Below are 21,904 nucleotides of genomic sequence, written 5' to 3'. Positions count from 1 at the left end.
AACTGGAAAGAGTCAGAAGAGGAAGGCAAATAATTTAAAAATTATAAAAAAAAATGAAGACCAATTGAAAAGTTGATTAGCCATTCTATAACATACTAAAAGTTAATTTAAAATTGAACCACCCCTTTAATGTTTAAATTATTTTAAGTAGCCAAGGCATGGATTATGAAATTATGGAAAAAATCACTTATCCAGAAAACCCAAGCATTCTGGATAACAGAATGTTCTATACAGAAACAGGTATGGTATCCCTTATCCAGACGGGAAGGCCTTCTCCCATTTCAAGTCATCATTAATCATTTGAAGTTATTTACAAAAAAGTAAATAATAGTAAATAATAATTCTTATACTTTTTTGCCCACAAAATAAAATATATAACAGAAAAAAGTTCTAATATTTCGACATAGTACCACTGCTATAATAATCTTTTCCTACTTCTATTAGGTCTTATTATATGCATCATTATTTTTAATAAATAATAGTTATTTGTCTGTTTATCTTATTACCTCTATATAAAGTTGTACTATTAATAATTCATCACACGCATTTCGAGATGAATAAATATCTGTTTGTTTTATAATATATGGAATATCTATTTGACGGAGCACACTGCTGATCTTAATATATTAATAGTGAATTATACCGTTGTATTAAGTGGACTCCTATGCTAGGTGGTGAGATGGTGAGATTTGGTTACTTATTTAATCAATGCAACAAATTGAAAAAAAAAAACAATTAAAATAAATCAATTCTAGTGGATCAAGCCTTTTCAAAGGAACTTTAAGAGGCTCTTCAATTTGGAGAACTGTTTTTTTTTTTTGTTTTGTTTTTTTGTTTTTCTCTACCTTTTTCCCTATCTCCATCTCCTGATGGGCTGATAACATGTTGTAATTTCCAAGTAATGAAAAGCAAGCAGAGCTGTAGGGATGCCTTTAGAACTTGCCCATTGTATGGTAAAATATATCAACGTTTTGACTGATCTCCATTTCAGAAGCCTTTTGTTTGACGGCTCGCTCCTGTTTCTGGATCCTACAGATTTCATGTGCTCAGATTACATCTGAAAATGGCACTCAAGGTTATGTTAATTGATAGACTATTTAGCTTAGTGCTGCCCCTCGGATACACAGGAGGGGTGTTTACACAAGGTTGGGGTGAAAGAGACACTGTCATTAAAACTGCAAACAATCTTCCATGTTGTGTAAAGTCCTGCTGCTTTGGGGTAAAAAATCGATCTGTTTATTTACACGGGGACTGTTTCTATTTCTATTTCTCGATACCAACAGGGAGATCTCTACTTCCTTTGCAGAAAAACGTTGCCTCTTTGAAATGCAGCTTTGGAAAACTTCGGAAAACAGAGCACCCCGTATGTTTCCTCCATTGGTGATTTTCTTTTTAGCCAGTTGGAAAGCATTTCAGGTGACAAAGCTACCCAGCACCGCCTCAAACTCAACCTAACAAAAAATGAACTAATCATCTTTCCACTTAAGCCCAGTCCTACTCCCCTATTTACACATTAACCCTGTCAACTCAGCTCACTGTCTGGGGGTAATCTTTGACTCCTCTCTCTCCTTCTCTGATTGTATTAACACCACTGTCAAAACCTGTCACTTTTTCTTACGCAATATTGCCATATCACATGCTACAGCCAATACGCTCATGCATGCTCTCATCCTATCCCGACTAGATTACTGTAATCAGAGCCGGGCCAGGCTTAGCGTGCCCATGCGCAAATTGGTATTCACCCGCATGCGCAGAAGCGACAGAGAAGGGAACCAGACTTGGGGTAGACGACAGAGGTGGTACTGGCGCCCCCCCAGCTTTGCATCCTTGGCACCTGCCTACTCTGCCTACCCCTAGTTCCAGCCCTGTCTGTAACCTTCTACTAACTGGCCTCCCTAACTCCCATCTCTCCATCTACAGTCTGTATTACACACTGCTGCCAGAATTCTCCTCCTCTCATCCAAAAGGCTACAGTCCCCATCCCTTCTGAAGTCCTTATCATGGCTTCCCATAAAACAAAGAATAACTTATAAACTCCTCCTCATAACCTTCAAAGCCCTTCATTCCTCTGCACCTAACTACATCTCATCTCTTGTCTCTCTATATGTTCCTGGCCGAAACCTCCGCTCCTCTCAGAGCAACCGCTTGGTTGTACCCCACTACTACTGCTGTTTCCCATGTCAAACCCTTCTCTCTTGCTGCCATTCCTGAATCTCTCCAGAGAGGATCCACCTTCAATGTCTTTAGAACTCAAAGACTAACTATGGGAGCACCGGGATAACACTTGAACTGGCAACTGGCACTAACATGACAGTGTCACACACTGTAACCTTCAGCACTTTATTACACCCAGGGTCAGATTGGGGGGACCCAGGGCCCACTGGGGTTACTGCTCCAGGATCCGCCTCCGGCCCCCAGCTGTGTCGGCACACAGCGATGCATTTGTGCGCATGTGTGTGACACTGGGGTCTTGCGCATGCACACGGCGCCAGGTACGCATGCACTGTTTTTGCTGCAACCTCCTGACTAAGGGAGGTCGCGGCATTAAGAAGCGGATATGGGTGCGGATCTGGGCTGGCGGGGCCCACCTGGTTTTTCCCGATGTCCCGCCTGCCCAGTCCGACCCTGAATACACCTCCAAGTTGTGCCTTTAAGTTACCCTACCATTTAGACTGTAAGCCCTACGGGGTAGGGTCCTCCGTCCTTTTGTCTCCTTGACACTGAGCACTTAATCTGTATTGTAATTTATATTTTATATTTGCGTGTATTTCTAATAATGCACTTATTGTTACTTATTAATGCAGTGACACCTTGTTTGTTACTACTAATTTAATGTTGTGCTGTACAGTTTTTTGCCCTATGGAGCGCAATACAAATAAAAATATACATACATACATACCCCTGTTTATCTTGTGCAAGCAAACAGCTAACTAAAGGAGGCCATATGTTGGCAGATTTAAAATGTTGATTTGGCCCCTTTGGACAGAATTGGCAGTTTTTTTACCCTTGTATAGGACTCGCCAGAAGGATATCCGAACAGAAATCAGCCATATACCAGTTGGCAGGTTTGAAAATCCTGTCTCTATAGGCCCCTAGTGTCAACGATTTCATCTGCCCAATTTGGCCCAGCGTATGGATGACTTGGATTTGAACCAGTTTATCCGCTTCAGATTTCCTTAAAGTACTCAAATGTAATAAACATGCATTTCCACCCAGACATCACTTTTGTATTAAAATATTATTATATGACAATATATTTAATGAGAACATTGATGTGATAATAATATTACATACAGCCTCCCCATGGCAGCGCATGATCTTTAAGCCTGTGTAAAACACATGATTTGGTTAACATAACAAAAGAAACAGAATCCCTGTAATAAAAAGCTATACAGGAAAAAAAGGTTACGTCACTCCTATTATCTCCCATGAATGTGGCCCTTCAGTGTGCAGTGTGCACAGTAGGTGGAATGGAGATTTTTCCTAAGCCCCAGGCAAATAAGTTTGCATTTTTTTTGTTTAGTCATCAAAAGCTTCCTGAAAATGGTAATTTTCGTAAGTGATTGGGTTACTGAAGCAGACAATGATTTTCATGTTCAGTGTGAGCCCCGACAGGGGGAACGGTTTAACCTCTTAAGTGTCCTGAGATGTATGAAGGGACTGGAGGGGATTAGTGATTCACAGTCTTTTTCAAGAATTATTTGAAATTAATGTCCAGAGACCATGGTTGGTCACAGGGGTGAAGTTGCTTTGTCCTACAGCTTTTATGATGTGACCATGACATCATCCATGACATCACTACAATATGATTCAGGGACAGTGGAGTATCTATGGAGGTGCCGTTGCAGAGTTACATAAGGAATTACTATAATGTCACCAATATCTTGAGGAAAAGCACAGTAAGGGCAGAGACACAAGGTCAGATTCGGGGAGATTAGTTGCCCGGCAACAAATGGCCTCTTCTTCGGGGTGACTAATCTCCCCGAACTGCCTCCCCTGCCTTCCCATTGGCTAGAATCGCCAGCGGGATGGCACTTGGAGCGATTTGTTTTCCTGGCAACTAATCTCCCCGAATCTGAGCGTGTGTCTCTGCAATTACTGTGAGAGAGAGGGTTGATTGGAGCAAATTGCCCAGAGATACAGCAAGGAAGATGCCCAAGTTGCTCATGTATCATAGCAGCTGAAACAATGGGGATAAATTGATGGGAACGTATAATGCACATTGGTGCCATATTCAGACATACAGACCCAAAGCTGAGTTGGCTGCAATATCAGGGGTCTGGGGGGTTCTTTGGTTTTTGCACAACTTAAAAGTCACTAAGTTTTATTTATATAACTAATGGGGCAGGTCAAGAATATATTGCCCGATGTTCTACCACAGTTAAAGACAAAAGCCTGGGGGCAGTTAAAGGAACAGTAACATCAAAACATTCATGTGTATTAAATTATAATGCAGTGTTGCCCCCGCTCTGGTAAAACTGCTGTGTCTGCTTCAGAAACACTGCTATAGTTTATATAAACAAGCTGCTGTGTAGCAATGGGGGCAGTCATTCAAAGGAGGAAAGGCTCAGGTTACACAGCAGATAGCAGATAAGCTCTTTAAAACATAATGATGTTATCTGTTATCCACTATTTATCCTGTGCCATATAGCCTTTTTTCAATTTCCAACATTGCTACACAGCAGCTTGTTTATATGAACAATAGTAGTACTTATCTGTTATCTACTGTGTATCCTGTCCTTGAATGGCTGCCCCCATGGCTACCAGCAGCTTGTTTATATAAACTATAGTAGTACTTCTCTGTTATCTACTGCGTATCCTGTGCTTGAATGGCTGCCTCCATGGCTACACAGCAGCTTGTTTCTATGAACTAGAGTAGTGTTTCTGAATCAAACACATCAGTTTTACCAGTGCAGTAAAGGATATTTTCAGTACTTTAAAACACTTACATTTTTTGGTGTTACTGTTCCTTTAAGGAGAGGGTGAGATGAAGAACTGAACCCTCCGTCTCCAGCTCTCTCAGACATCTCTCTGACCCGGAGTCCTACTGTTCTCTTGAAAAAGTGACAGAACTTTCCCCAAGCAAAGTCTAAACAGGGTATGTGACCCCCAGCCAGGCGCCCAGCTATAAACCTTATTGTTCATGTTGCATTTCCATTATCCACCTGCGGATGAGTGCCTGAAAGCATTTCCACTGCACAGTGGTGCATCTGTTTTGCTCGGCAGTTTCCTCTGGATGGTCTTGGAAGATATACGTTGTCAATAAAATCCAATATTGCGCGCACTTTCACGGATCAGCAGACAGCGGTGGTTTTAAAAGGCTTTATTTCCCCAACAGATCACCTAACGCGTTTCGTGTGTCATCACACGTACTCATAGACCTCTGCGTTAGGTGATCTGATCTGGTCATCTGAAACATGCTTTTTATTTTATGCCCCAGACAGCGAATTTATAGGAGGGGACCCTCATATTTAAGTGTGTTTGCCTTCAATGATTCAGTTATAGCCAGCAACAGTTTCTCAAAGTACATTTATGTATCTTTACAGATGGTGCAACCTTGACTTTTATTTGCTTTACTACAGTCAGGGTGACTTTCAGAACTTTTCTTTTCAAACATAATATATGTAACAATATGTTATCTTTATATAGGTTACATCAAAGTTTCTATGTGTATCTGTAACCTTTTAATTAGCTAAGGGGCCCAGCCTGAAGGCCAGTTAGATTTGGGGTGAGTGCTTAATTGTGCCCTGAGTACCCCTGGAACTATAACAGGGTGACTGTTACCCCAATGTTTCTATATATCTGTAACCTTGTTATGAGCTAAGGGGGCCCAGTCTGAAGGCCAGTTAGGGTGAGATTTGGGGTGAGTGCTTATTTGTACCCTGGGTACCCCTGGAACTATATAGCAGGGTGACTGTTACCCCAATGTTTCTATATATCTGTAACCTTGTTATGAGCTAAGGGGGCCCAGCCTGAAGGCCAGTTAGGGGGAGATTTGTGGTGAGTGCTTATTTGTGCCCTGGGTACCCCTGGAACTATTTCAAGGTGACTGTTACCCCAATGTTTCTATATATCTGTAACCTTGTTATGAGCTAAGGGGACCCAGTCTGAAGGTCAGTTAGGGGGAGATTTGGGGTGAGTGCTTATTTGTACCCTGGGTACCCCTGGAACTATAGCAGGGTGACTGTTACCCCAATGTTTCTATATATCTGTAACCTTTTTATGACCTAAGGGGGCCCAGTCTGAAGGCTAGTAAGAGGGCGTGCTTTTTTGTGCCATGGGGAGACCAAGAAACATCTGATGTACTTTTTATTACTTTCAAGATTATGAAAATTAACTATATTTCTGAAAAAACACCTATTTTATAATATTCTATCTTATTTTTATAACTTTTTGATTTATTTCAGAATCTTAAGGTGGCCATATCGGGGAGAGATCCGCTCGTTTGGCAACATTGCCAAACGAGCGGATCTCTCCCCGATATGCCCACCTTGGAGTTGGGCAATATCGGTCTAATCCGATCGTGGGCCCTAGGGTCCAACGATCGGATCCTAACGATGGCTAACGGGGGGTCGGGTCGCAGGACCACATCAACGAACAGATGCGGCCGCGATCCGACGGGATTTTTAGTCCCATCTGATCTACATCTGGTTGACTTTCTGCCAGATATCGATTGGGGAAGCCCATACACAGGCCAATAAGCTGCCGACTCGGTCTGTCGGCAGCTTTTATCAGCCCGTTTAGTGACTTTTTCTTTAAAAAAAAATATGCTGATTGTTCATTTTTTTTTTCTTTTCTCTTAATATGGAATTTGTGAAGCTGAACCTATATTTTAACATGACATGTCTCGCAGACCTCACAAGAGAGTCGATAAACACTACCCTAAATGTTTCCAAATGTTTGGATAGATCCATGAAAAGTGGATAATTTAGGACATGTTCGTTTTATGAGGAATTATGTTACTTCCAACAAAAAGGGGAAAAAAATGACCAACCTTCAGCCAAATACCACTGACAGACAATGGAAAATTGGATGAGACTTCAGTTTTATGCGACAGAGAAGATTATTATTATTTCAGCCAAACCATGGGATATAAATATTATGTTTCTAAATATAATCACCAGAGTAAGACAAAAGGGGCCCTGGGACCAAAAGGACCCACAAATTAAAAAGAATATGAAACAGAAAGTCAAGCCTGTCAGTTATTTTGTAAACTACAACTCCCAGCATCCCCTGAAAGAAAAGATACTTCATTGTGTCTTGCACCTTTACTCTTTTTTTAGGTGCACATATGTGTGAGAGCACTAAGGGGTACAAAAGTGCACCCCTTAATGCTCATTTAGGGATGATTAGGGGTCATGGTGCTCTCTGCGCCTCAAAGTGGCTAAGATGTCCGTTGTTGGCGACAAATCTCCTCTTCCTCAGGGCGACTAATTTCCCCGAACCGCCTTCCCGTAGGCTAGAATGAAAATCGCTGGCGGGATGGCACTCAAAGCACTTCGCTTTCCAAAGTTGACTCACGAGGAAACTTCAGGCGACTTCGGAAAATGAAGCGCTCTGAGTGCCATCCCGCCGGCCATTTTCATTCTAGCCGGTGGGAAGGCAGGGCAGATTAGTCGCTGCCAGGCCCGGATTTGTGGTGAGGCCACATAAGCCCGGGCCTAGGGTGGCAAAAAATAGGGGCGGCATGCCGCCCAGCTGCATTATGGGGACGTGTGCGTCCCCATTCAATTACACCAGCTGCGCCAACGCTTTTTCGCAGGCGCGCTGGGAAGGGGAAGTGTAGGCAGGCGCTAGGATCGCTCGGCCGCCTGGTCGGACCTCGTGGGCCTAGGGGCGGCCGGCAAACAAATCCACCGCTGGTCGCTGAGAAGAAGAGGAGATTCGTTGAGAGCGACTAATCTCCCCGAATCTGACCGTGTGTCTCTGCCCTAAAATTGTCCCTGTAACTACGCCAGGAGATGCCAGATTCATATGTGACATGTGACCCAGCTCCTCCCAGACACACTTAATAAATCTGATGCACGGTGACAAACAGGCCCCTCTATTTAAAAAAGCCAAAGTGATCAAGTGCTTATCTATTGGCTCTTATACAGCCAGACACATTCCTTTCTGCTTTCATGGAGGTGGGTATAAATTCCATCCGCCCTGTTTGTTTATGGGGGGTAGTTTCCTCTCCTTGTTCTGTACTAAACCATTTTGTTTACTTATTTCCAATAAAGGGGGCAGTGTAAATTTATATCTTTCTTGGATTAGCTTCCCTGGACTCTGCTGGCCTTTTCAGTCTTGTACAAGACTCCATTGTGGACTGGCAAACCTGATACTCTTGGTGTAAGGAAGGGAAGCATAAAATATAGAGAATATTTATAAACGTTTATGGACAGAACACAAAGTTGCTTCTATTACATATAAAGGCTTGTAATATTCAGAGCTTTTAGTAGACGGTGGCAAACTTACTTCCTGGAAATGATCGTAAGGTTTCCCCCACTTGCTGAGAGGAGCACTGCATGTAATGAACACATGGAAAATATGACATCCACATCTTCCAGTACAGCCACATGTTATTCCTGTCAGCAGCCGCATCTCTTTAAATTCATTTTCCCTTTAAGAAATTCATTTTCCAGACGAGAATCTGGTAGCGATGTCATAAAAAGTTCAGTTTAGTGAAGCACTTTCCACATCCTTTCTCAGTTACCGGCCTCTGGGGCAGGATCTCTCTCATTAGGGAAGAAATGATTCTGGTGCCCCTCTGCTCATGGGGGAAAAGATGATTTTAATAACAGTGAAGTATAAAGCAAAGCTATTTTGAATGATGATGTACAAATTGATACTGTGTAGGTTTCATTTCCTGAGCACTGGAGACATAGTAACATAGAGCAACATCAAAACTCAGGGCATTCAGCAGGGAATTCTATCGATATTAATAGAGACATGTGTCAGGTTTAGGCTAAGCAGGGAGTCCATAATAATCCTAATTCAGGTCAGATTTAGAGGTTTAAAGTGATACTGACACCCTCACATGAACATGTCAACTGATGCAGACATTTCACCCAAGGTTATATTTTTATTATTTTTGATGTAGCCAACAAAAATTGCAGCAGGTGAGTGACAATAGGTTCCAATAATAAACTGTAAGTACAATAATAACTGAGTCTTTATGTTGCAGGAAAGAGCATAAGAGGAAAATAAGCCCTGAGCAATTTTACGTGACTGGTATGTACTGGTATTTCTGAGGTCAGTTAGTATAGTAGAGGATGAATAACTATGGATGCTGGGAGATGTAGGCAGCAGGAATGAGCATGGAAAGGCAGAGAAAATAGGACTATTAAGCAATTTTAAATCATGTAGCTTAAAGGAACAGTGACACCAAAAAATGAAAGTGCTTTAAAGTAATGAAAATATCATGTACTGTTGCACTGCAATGGTAAAACTGATGTGTTTGCTTCAGAAACACTACTATAGTTCATATAAACAAGCTACTGTGGAGCAATGGCAGAAATTGAAAACGGCTATATGGCACAGGTTAACTAATGGATTACGGATAACACCATTAGACAGACAGAGCTTATTTGCAGTCTGCTGTGTAACCTGAGCCTTTTCTCCTTTGAATGGCTGCCCCCATTGCTACACAGCAGCTTGTTTATATAAACAATAATAGTGTTTCTTAAGCAAACACAGCAGTTTTACCTGTGCATGGCAACACTGCATTATATTTTCATTACTTTAAAACACTTTTATTTTTTGACGTTACTGTTCCTTTAAGGGTGGTGGCACACGGGGAGATTAGTTGCCAAGCCACAAATCTTCGCAACTGCTGGTGACTAATATCCCCAAAAATGCCTTCTCGCTGGCAATAATGCAAATCGCCAGCGGGATGGCATACACATCGTTCATGAGGCAACTTCAGGCGACTTTGGAAAAAGGAGTGTTGCATATGCCATCCCACCAGCATTCTTGCCAGCGGGAAGTCATTTGGGGAGATTAGCCGCCTGCAGTTGAGAAGATTTGTAGATTGGCAGCTAACCTCCCCGGTTGCCACAACCCTAAACTAGGATATACTGCCTGATTGGGCTAATATAATTCGCCCTGGATTTGCCTTGGCTAAGTCACCTATGGATGTTACCTTAGCCCCATGCTCCCACTGGGCTTACTCACTTTTGCTTTACCCAACCTCTGTTCTTTTATGCATGTGCACTCATCCAGTTTCGGGACAGAATTCTACAATGTTTTTAAAAATTGTAGAAGCGGCTGGGCAGCATGCTGCTCCTTAATTTATTTATGCTGCCCTATGGGCAGGCCATTGTAGCCTTTCTACAAATCTGGGCCTGGGGCCAACAATCATGTACTGGGGACTACAGTCTGGAGGCAGAGCCGGGCCAAACCTGGCCGGTCGCAGCGCTAGCTGAGTGCGCGCTTGCGCAAATTGGTGCTCTTGCTCGTGCATGCGCAAGTTGGTGCTTGTGCGCATACGCAAGTTGATGCTTGTTCACATGCGCAAGTTGGCGCATGCGTGAATCAGCTTGGAATCGCAAAAACACCCGGAAATAGTACACATATGGGCAAATTCCATAAACTGCGAAAATTTGCCAGCGACTACTTCACAGCCATCGCAACACTTCGCCAGGTGTAGATTCTCTAGGACAACGCTAATTCACTAAAGTGCGAAATGGTGTCCAGGGCGACGAACGCTGGCGAATTTTCGCTACTTTACTTTGGCAATCAAAGCGAAGATGCGCTAGCATTGCCTAATATGCATATGGTGGGAAATGATAAAGTTACATGGACGTATATGCCTTCCCGTAGGCTAGAATGAAAATCGCTGGCGGGATGGCACTCAGAGCGCTTCGTTTTCCAAAGTTGCCTCACGAGGAAACTTCGGGCGACTTCAGAAAATGAAGTATATAAATTTAAATTTTAATAAACAACCCCCTCATTTAAGCCAGGGGTACCTGAGAATATGGTAAGATCCCAGCACAGTGCTCTGTTAGCGATTTAATTCACAAAGGAATTAGTCTTTCCTTGCCCTTAAAAATCTGAAAACGGTGACGAATAAAAATTGAAGTTCATTACAGAGACAGATTTTACCTTTACTACTCCGAATTTACAGTGTATAACTACAACAATTCCTGGCCCGATGCATGCAATAACTGGACCAAAAGCTTAAATCACAATTAATTTCCAAACAACTAATTGATCCCTACATTAACGAGCTGTTAGCAATTATGGAAAGCGAGCTCTAGCAAATCACAAATCCACATCTATAAATCCATCTTGTAAACATGAGAAGATTCCAGCAGACATGGATGAGCTCATAACAAAAAAACAGAAAAAAACTGCTTTATGTTTTAATGATTAAACCACTTTATGATTAGTCACTTTCCTTCTGTTCTACGACTGTGATTCACCTTGGTGCCGCAATCCCCTTTCAGCTCTGGCATTTCCTCCTGCGATTGGGGAAACAGACTCCAAGTTCTGCAAGTTTTCCCTTGGGACAGAGACTGAAGGGAGAGAATTTCCTTTCCTAAAGGGATATATATTCTGTTTCAATGTTGTTAGGTTTATATTGCATTCATAGTCTAAATACAGAACGTTTCCCTTGTAGATTGTTTCGTACATTGACTCCCAAGAGGCAGAATAGAAAAGCTTTCTCTCGTCGGCATCGAAATTTGGTCTCCGTTACAGAAGATCAATAGGGAAATAAACATTTGGGTTTGAACGTGGTTAAAATAAAAGCATCAGTGTTACACTGGATATATACTGTATATGACCATTTAACAATTTGTTTTCAAAATTTGTCCAAAACTTTCTTGATCATTGAGAAAGTTTTGATAAATAGGGATCTGTTATACTAAACTGCTGGGAATCTTCCTGCCCCAAAGGTTGGCATACACAGGACCGCCATCAGAAATCACAGGGCCCCATGCAACAAAATTTCCTGGGCCCCCTGGGCTGCGCCCACCGCAAGCCCCACCTACAGGTCCGCCCTCCCCACCCCACAGGTCCGCCCCCCACCACACAGTAAAAAAACAAAAAAAAATATTGGTGGCTAGGGTTCCCACATGTTAATAAAAAATAAAACAATATTGGAGGTCAGGCCCCCATAAAAAAAACATTTGTCGCCAGGGCGGGCCAGGGCCCCCCCCATTAAAAGATATTGGTGGCCAGGACCCCACATGAGAAAAAAAAATTGGTGGCAAAATTGGTGGCCAGGGCCCCCACCCCCACATTATAAGAAAATTGGTGGCCAGGGCCCCTTAAACGTCTATACCTTCCCGAAGTCAGCAGCTCTCAGAAAGATGGGGGCTAATCAAGTAAGTGTGGCGTGGCAGGGCCCCCCTTACCCTCGGGCCCCCTACAACTCTCCCCCCTGTCCCCCCCTGATAGCTGCCCTGGGCATACATATATGGAAAAGGGAATATGTGCTTTGCTTTAAATTGTAGTATGAAGCATAAGGTGGTTATTTACTAATATCCAAATTTATCTCCTAATATTAATAGAAAAGAAAGCTTGACCAAGCCACCATGCCAGATTTTAGCTTATTTATTAATAAAAAAAAAACCTGATTTAATAGGATTGTGGGAAAATTAGTTAAAATCGATTTATTTATTTTTTGTGCTTTTTTCCTGAATCACTTAATTTTTTTGGAGTCTTTGCCTGAAAACCTAGAAAAGGTCGGATTTTAGGACTAAAGCCACCGAAGACTACGATACGACTACAATTTGGGTAGGTGCCTCTCCCATTGACTTGTACAGGACCTCGACTGTTTTAAGATGGCAGATTTTTGGATTCTGGCTTTTTGCAGCATTGGGGTATAATAAATCTCGATTCTATTTTTTTTTCCTTTGAAAATTTTGAGTTTTGCCACAAAAAGCCCAACCAGAAAATTTTGTGGTTTAATAAATAACCCCCTAAATGTCCCAAGGAACACAGTCCTGGGCTACAGCATTCCTGATCATTGACAGTAATCAATAAGTCCAAGAAAGCCACTTCCTTTTTAATTATTCAGGGTTAAGAGGATGTTGTAGCAGGACTGCTGCTTACAATGGGGATCAGATAGGATCTGTGCAGCCACTGGGACAGAATGCTCTGTTATTCAGATAGCTAGAATCTCAGCCATAAAGCAGGGCAGGACTGCTGCTTACAATGGGGATCAGATAGGATCTGTGCAGCCACTGGGACAGAATGATCTTTTATACAGATAGCTAGAATCTCAGCTGCCATAAAGCAGGGCAGGACTGCTGCTTACAATGGGGATCAGATAGAATCTGTGCAGCCACGGGGACAGAATGCTCTGTTATACAGATAGCTAGAATCTCAGCCATAAAGCAGGGCAGGACTGTTGCTTACAATGGGGATCAGATAGGATCTGTGCAGCCACTGGGACAGAATGTTCTGTTATACAGATAGCTAGAATCTCAGCCATAAAGCAGGACAGGACTGCTGCTTACAATGGGGATCAGATAGGATCTGTGCAGCCACTGGGACAGAATGTTCTGTTATACAGATGCTAGAATCTCAGCCATAAAGCAGGGCAGGACTGCTGCTTACAATGGGGATCAGATAGGATCTGTGCAGCCACTGGGACAGAATGTTCTGTTATACAGATAGCTAGAATCTCAGCCATAAAGCAGGACAGGACTGCTGCTTACAATGGGGATCAGATAGGATCTGTGCAGCCACTGGGACAGAATGCTCTGTTATACAGATGCTAGAATCTCAGCCATAAAGCAGGGCAGGACTGCTGCTTACAATGGGGATCAGATAGGATCTGTGCAGCCACTGGGACAGAATGTTCTGTTATACAGATAGCTAGAATCTCAGCCATAAAGCAGGACAGGACTGCTGCTTACAATGGGGATCAGATAGGATCTGTGCAGCCACTGGGACAGAATGCTCTGTTATACAGATAGCTAGAATCTCAGCCATAAAGTAGGGCAGGACTGCTGCTTACAATGGGGATCAGATTAGGATTTGCGCCACTGTGACAGAATGCTCTGTTATAACGATAGATAGAATCTTAGTGATAAAACACATTTACAAATATAACATTTAATTTTGATAGTTAGATATTACAAATATTTTATTTATATTTTAATACACATATAAAAGCTGACTAATTGTCTTCCTGATACACCACACCGTGTGATGGTATTAATTACTAATTTTAATCATATAAGGCAGGTATAGTCTGCAGTGCTTTACAGACATTGTTCATCAACCATATCAGTCCCTGAAGTGTTATACTATCATTTCCCTACTGTATACTCACAATAGTGGTGATTATACCAGAATACTGTATCTTTAAAGAAAAATTGTCACCAGAATTAGAGCAATAAATATCTGATGAGATTTAAATACATAAGCCCGTTGCTGTGAAATTTTCAGTTGACCAAAGTGCCTTTAGAGTTGACCCAAAATAAACCAAACCCTTGAGATTTTTCTGCATTGTTTTTGATAAGTATCTTTTTTTTCTGGTTTGACCTAATTAACTTGACAAAGACATGCTGTACATTACACTCTTTGCTTGGGTTTAGCACCTTCACAAAAAACACAGAAGCCCACAGACAGGAAATTGAGAAAAATAAAAGAAAGAAAAAAAAGTTGAGTGTTTTCCTGTACAAAAGAGCGCAAAGAATTTCAATTCATAGAAGCCTCCATCCAGTATTCACATGTTAATCGCAACCAATCTGCTTTTTTTGCATTAAAATGGTAAAACATTCCATCTAGAGTGGAAATGCACCCAGTACTCTACTCAGGCTCTGATCGGATTTCAACAAAATGCATTTCCTACTACACTGTTCCACAGTCCACTCCTCCCAAAACTATTATCCACGTTACTATAGACACCAATCTCTCCCTACATACCTGCTATCCCCAGTCCTCACTCCCTTCCCAGAAACTATTATCCACTGTTACTATAGGCACCATCTCTCCCTACTATACCTGCTATCCACAGCCACACTCCCTTCCCAGAGACTATTATCCACTGTTACTATAGGCACCATCTCTCCCTACTATACCTGCTATCCCACAGCACACTCCCTTCCAGAGACTATTATCCCACTGTTACTATAGGCACCATCTCTCCCTACTATACCTGCTATCCCACAGTCACACTCCCTTCCCAGAGACTATTATCCACTGTTACTATAGGCACCATCTCTCCCTACTATACCTGCTATCCCACAGTCACACTCCCTTCCCAGAGACTATTATCCACTGTTACTATAGGCACCATCTCTCCCTACTATACCTGCTATCCCACAGTCACACTCCCTTCCCAGAGACTATTATCCACTGTTACTATAGCACCATCTCTCCCTACTATACCTGCTATCCCACAGTCACACTCCCTTCCCAGAGACTATTATCCACTGTTACTATAGGCACCATCTCTCCCTACTATACCTGCTATCCCACAGTCCACACTTCCCTTCGCCAGAGACTATATTATCCCACTGTTACCTTAGAGACTATTATCCACACCTTGATTAACTATAGCACCATCTCTCCCTACTATACCTGCTATCCACAGTCACACTCCCTTCCAGAGACTATTATCCACTGTTACTATAGGCACATCTCTCCCTACTATACCTGTATCCCACAGTCACACTCCCTTCCCAGAGACTATTATCCCACTGTTACTATAGGCACCATCTCTCCCTACTATACCTGTTATCCCACAGTCACACTCCCTTCCCAGAGACTATTATCCCACTGTTACTATAGGCACCATCTCTCCCTACTATATCTGCTATCCCACAGTCACACTCCCTTCCCAGAGACTATTATCCCGCTATTACAGGTGCTGCTGTGCTAACTGGGCATTTAAAAACTATTTATTTGCATTATTGTGCATTCCACAATCATCCTACATAGAACTGTTGCTCTCTGAGTGTCCCATGGGCAGTCTTTCATACTTTACCCCTAAACCGATCCCTGAGAGCTGTACAAGTACACTTTACTTACTGCACATAATAAGAGACAGGCTATTAACATAGACCCCCACACAGTCCTTTCGGAGGTGGATTAGCATGCATACTTTTCCCATAAATTAGAAATTCTAATCAGTCTGCAATAAAGACTCCTCGGGTAAGATTATACCCAGCTCCCAACAATGCTGACCATTATCCATTTAGATTTTTTCTACAATATTCCTCTCTGGGCTGGATTGCATGTACTGACTTCTAAAAGAACATTGTTGTGGGAGGTATAGAAAAAAACATTTTTTGCGACTAAATATATTCAATTATTTATACTGTGTTGTTGTTTTTTTTCAGCAACACCAAAGGTCCAGCTACAAATACAGATTATTCGTTGCATGTAGACGTAAGTGACCTATGCAAATTATGCCTTGTTTAGAAATAGCAAAAATATTTCCTATTATTGCTCTGCATCCTTACATTTAAAATTCTTAGCCCCATCAACCAGAAAGCAGATTTATTAAATGTGAATTGTTATATTTGTTGAATTTTACGTAGACACTTTTTCTTTCAAACAATGACCAGTAACTGGAATTGGTGAACTTAGAAACAAAATAGTTTAAATTTCATAATGGACAATTAACACTGGAAATGATGTGCCATTCGAATACAGGGAACCAAAAGAATTGTTTGATTTCCAGTCCCTTATATTGTACAAGATTGTGACTTGCTGTCTCAGCCTCAATACGATATCTCTCTTCTAGGGTTTCTCTGGGGCTGCAGTGGATCAATAGGACTCTACTTTCTGTCTCCAACAACTATGTTCTCCTTTCTCAGAAACTACTTTCCCTCTTCAACACACTTCTACCCACTTTCTTACAATCTCCACCATCTACATCTACTGAATATTAGTAATGCTGTAGGATATAGAAATTAACATTTTAGGGGTAAAAACAGATATGAATCACAAGGATACTACCCTTCTACCACCAGTCATTTTGTTTTTAGCGCTCAGTGATCTCCTAGAAGGATGAGGGTCCCTTGGTACTTCACTAGTGGACGTTCCTTTGCGGTAGATCCTCAATGGTCCCTCATCTGGTGTAGCTATCTCCAACCTGTGTTTTGTGAGCAAAGTGTTTTTGCCCCTCTTTGCACAGAGTAGGAAATCTCTGTGTCTAAAAAATGTAAGTATATAGCACCCCAAATATTGCTGATCTACAACTTCTAGCATTTTACTAAAATGTGACTCAAATAATACTAGTTGTTGTCCAACAACGTCTTGGTGAACAAAGTTGAGATACTGTTATATACTCAAACGTAGTTTCGGATCTATTGTGTAGACAGAGCCAACTCACTAATACCCATAATTATGGCCAATTAGATTCACTGCTGGGGGAGTGAAATGCACCATTATGAAATGTTAGTGTGGTTATTTTGTCCTACTGTCACCATCTTGTCCTCCTATCTATAAATTTGCCATGCTGTTTCCGTCTTGCCGTAACTGTCATCATTTTGCCCTACTCTGTTCATCCTGTCATACTGTCTCTACCTTGTCCTAATGTCTTCATTTTGTTCTACTGTCTGTATTTTGTTCTATAATTCCCATTTTGTTCTACTGTCTGTATTTTGTTCTATAATTCCCATTTTGTTCTACTGTCTCCAGCTTGTCTGACTGTCAACGGCTGATGCCCTTGTTTTACTCTTCTCTACTGTAACATCTTGTCATCAACTTCTTGATCCACCGTTGCCATGCTGCCCTACATTTTCGATATAAACATTCTACCTGCCAGGCCCCAGAGCAACCCTGTGTTATTGTGTTTACTTGGACCTCCTAAAGACAGATCTAATAGAATGAACATCCTATCTGCACAAAAGAAAAATACATGAAGTGCATCTATTTTCTGTGGGGATGGATGAGGGGTCATAGTGAGACAGACTAATGCAAGCTGTTTAATCTTGCTTTATAACTTTCTCTTGATCGAGAGTCTCTATAGAATATACTGTAGTTCCTTGTTCAGAGTGAACATCCATAAAATGTGCCGACAGACAGAAAATACGTTACCTGTAATTTATACAATTTCCTGCTACAAATGGGTGGCTTTGAGGAATGCAGAACTGAATATTTTCAAACCAAGTGCCAGTCTGAATCAACATCCTGGGATTTACAGTATTGGAGCAATCAGAGCAGCTAATGGGTTCTCACTACTCCCAGCATCCTATGCAGGCCAACACGGCTCCCAGATCCTCACACATTGTGAAATGTCATCATATCTTGTCGTAGCACCAAAATGCTAAGATAACCCATATATTCCTGTTTTCTTGAAGGTTTGCTGCCCCCAACCACTGTCTTTTTTTGGGATCTGTTTGATTACTTCCTGTCCAAACTTTCCACCCTGTTTTTTCATGATGGCTTCCTCCTTGTCCTTTCATACTCAGGAACCTAGTGGTAACTCTGGCTCAACCCAAACGAATAAAGGGGGCACTATTGGTGAAAAGAGTGCAAAGAGGAGAAGGCCACATAGAAACATATTTGGCTGATATTAGGGATGCACTGAATCCAGTATTCAATTCGGGATTCAACCAGGATTCTGCCTTTTTCAACAGGATTCGGATTAAGTCGAAATCCTCGTGTATGGCTGAACTAAATCCACATATGCAAATTAGGGGTGGGAAGGAAAATCACAAGACTTTTCGTCACAAAACAGTAGTAAAATATTTTTTCCTTTCCCTCCAGTAATTTGCATATACAAATTAGGAGTCGGTTCGGTATTCGGACACATCTTTCACAAAGGATTCGGGGATTCAGCCTAATCCCAAATATTGGATTCGGTGCATCCCTAGTTGAAATATCGAAGCAAACTACAATTCCCAGTATTCTCACTGGACAAGTATCTTCCAGTTCCTTTGCAGACAGAGTGACGCAGACGATTTCAGACAATCTGGCGCCAAAATGGTTCAATTCATATACAGTACAATAAAAAAAGTTTCTCTTCCGTCATAACATTTTACACTTTTTTGCCACATTCTTTCCCTGCAGGGCTAAGCTATAAAGACACTGAATAGGATGAATCATGTATAGAATGTAGGCAGTTTACAGTTTCCCCTGATCACTTATAAAAATCAGACTACTTTGGAAAATAAAAAAAAAATCATGAAAGTGAGTCTGACCGGCTGTCTGCATGCTGATAGAGCTTGGTGCAGGCAGCTGCAATTTTTTATTAAAACTGTTGAATTCTGGACCTGTGGTTTTACGGTACGTGCACGTGAGATATTGTAATAAATTCAGATATTTGCAATGAATCTGAAAAGTTCTTTCTGAAATAAACCTCTGAGAATGCGACTATTGAAATGCTAAATTGGACGTCCTGTATGGCTGGAGCATTGACACCTTCGCTGCTGTATGATTTTCTTGTCAGTGATGGGTTTAGAGCAGGGGTCCCCAACCTTTTTTACTCGTGAGACACATTTAAATGTAAAAAAGTCTTGGAGAACAACACAAATACAATACAAAAGTGTAAGGGCTGTGAATGACTGTGAATGACTATATGGACTGACAGCCTACAGGAGGCTCGCTTTGGCATTACACCTGGTCTTTATGCAACTAAAACTTGCCTCCAAGCAGGGCCGGAACTAGGGGTAGGCTGAAGAGGCATGTGCCTAGGGCGCAACGAAGTGGGGACGCCAAGCACATACCTCTTCTCTCATCTACCCCTGGTCTGGACCCTTGTTCGGTGTCAGCTCACCTCTTTGCTTGCTCTTTGCGTGCTCTACTCTCCCCCTCCCTCAACGAAGTTATATTGTGCACGCATGCACAAACTCACCGGCGTGGATGCGTGCATGCTCGCGGACACATGTGCATGCACACTCATTAGCATGCCGGCTAGGGTGTGAAGTGGCCGGCCTGGTTGCCTTGGGCCTTTGGCCCGTGCCTGCCCCCAAGCCAGGAATTAAAAAATAAGCACCTGCTTTGATGCCACTGGGAGTAATATCCAAGGGGTTGGTAAACAACATGTTACTTGCAAGCTACTGGTTGAGGATCACTGGTTTAGAGCAACGTCGGGGGGGGGGGGAGAACACCAGTCCATCATGTTTAAACATAATCCAGGGAAAGGCAAACAAAACCTTCAGTAATGGTACCACTTCAAAATGTGTATAAAATAGAGAGTTAGCTCAGCACCTTCAGTCTTGATTCATTTTAAAATTTTGTTTTGAAATTTAAACACCTCCCCACACCCCTGCATTGTGACATCAAAGTGTGGGCAGGGGCATTTAACTCCACTGTGTCGGTGTCTATCAAAGTATCCAGGTAACTGTATCAATCTCCATTGTACAACAAAGGAAATGTAACCAAATGGTGCAGTTATCCTAAAGTCTACATTGTAAATGATTATGCATAAAAGAAAAGGGGGTGGACAAATAGCCATTACATTCCTCTATGCCTATTATATGTAGGTATATAATGAGAGACTCTCCTTTAATTCATGTGTTCAATGAATAGATCTGCTTCCCTGGTAGAGAGGAGAATTTTGTCAGTCACCCCTTCTGATCCCTAAGTTAACTCTTTCAACAACTGCTACTTTCAGTCCCATAGGATCCCAGTTATATGCACAATAAAAGTGTTTGCTCACAGGGGTCAGTCTCTTGGTCTTTTTTCTCTTGGAATAAGTACTATAAGGGTCATCTTTGATGTTAGAGATGAGTTCCCCAATCCTCGGTCTCAAAGTTTGGTTTTACCAATATATTTTAGTTCACAAGGACAGGTGATCATGTCAATCAGTGGCATAGCTAGATGTTCCTGGGCTCCACCACAAATTAATTTTAGGGCCTTAACATATCCAGAGATATGTTTTTTTTTTTACCAATACATCTTGATATTGCTCATTTATTAGGGTCTCATGGGGCTCCCTATTAGATTTGGGGAGATTTATTCGCCCGGCGACAAATCTCCTCTTCTTCGGATCGACTAATCTCCCTGAACTGCCTCACACTGGCTAGAATGCAAATCGCCGGCAGGATGGCAATTGGTGCACTAAGTTTTCCGAAGTCATCCGATAGTGGAAACTTCAGGTGACTTCGGAAAACTAAGCGATCCAAGTGCCATCCCGCCTGAGATTTAAATTCTAGCCGGCAGGAGGCAGTTCAGGGAGATTAGTCGCCCTGAAGAAAAGCCGATTTATTGTCGGGCGACTAAATCTCCCCAAATCTGAGCGTGTGTCTCTGCCCTTAATCCTGCCCCCCACCCTGCAGCCGCAGGGTCAGCTTCCTCTGTAGTTACACCCCTATCAATCACTCCTGCAATTTTGTAGTTGGTATTGTGTCGTAAATGATAATCTTTGGGAAATGGTCACATATCAATTAGGCAGGTATAAAAATCCTGGCCCTAAATTAATGAATTGTCTGTATCTGTGTCATTGAACCTCCCAAACTTTGGAACCTCCGCCTTGTGCAGAACAGATGAAGAGTGAAATGTTAAATGTATTCATTATTCAGCTTTCAGCAGCTTTGATCTGTCAAGCAATAAATACTATATCATTCTTAATATCTTATATTCAGCCTTCCCAACCACTGGGAGAGGGAACAGACCCTGGGTGGCTCAGGAGGTACAGCTTCACCATATGTTTATGACAAATCTCCTTTTCCCAAATTTTAGGTGGGCCCTACAGTGATTTTGCCCAGTAACTTCTAACTGCAACAAGCAGTAATGGGTATGAAACTAGTTCCCCCAGGGCTGGTTTATGGACTGTAGAGTAAATATTTTGTATCTGACACAGTATTGACTCGCATGTACCTGTCTATTCCAGTTCTCTGCCAGTTATATGTAAAATTCTAAATCTGTGACCTGTAGGACATGAGTCACCTCCCAGTATGAACCCAGCCCAGTGTGACGCGCATATGAATTAATCCCCCCCCAAACCATATTTATTTACCTAACCTGTTTGTGTCAACTTATCTCCATGCAGTGTTTATTAGTCAAACCT

The 21,904-nt window shown here is 42.0% G+C and overlaps 1 long non-coding RNA gene across 1 annotated transcript; it reads left to right on the top strand.

The window, feature by feature from the left end:
* The first annotated feature begins 15,741 nt into the window (after window positions 1–15,741).
* LOC121398217 lies at window positions 15,742–20,782 on the top strand. The gene is made up of 2 exons (XR_005964190.1): window positions 15,742–17,110; window positions 17,590–20,782. It is a non-coding gene; the product is annotated as an uncharacterized LOC121398217 (long non-coding RNA).
* Window positions 20,783–21,904: the final 1,122 nt, after the last annotated feature.

This window comes from Xenopus laevis, chromosome 9_10L (genome assembly GCF_017654675.1).
Source record: "Xenopus laevis strain J_2021 chromosome 9_10L, Xenopus_laevis_v10.1, whole genome shotgun sequence".
Lineage (NCBI taxonomy): Eukaryota > Metazoa > Chordata > Amphibia > Anura > Pipidae > Xenopus > Xenopus laevis.
The sequence above is the reverse complement of the archived record's forward strand: the minus strand, read 5'-3'. Positions and strand labels throughout refer to the sequence as shown.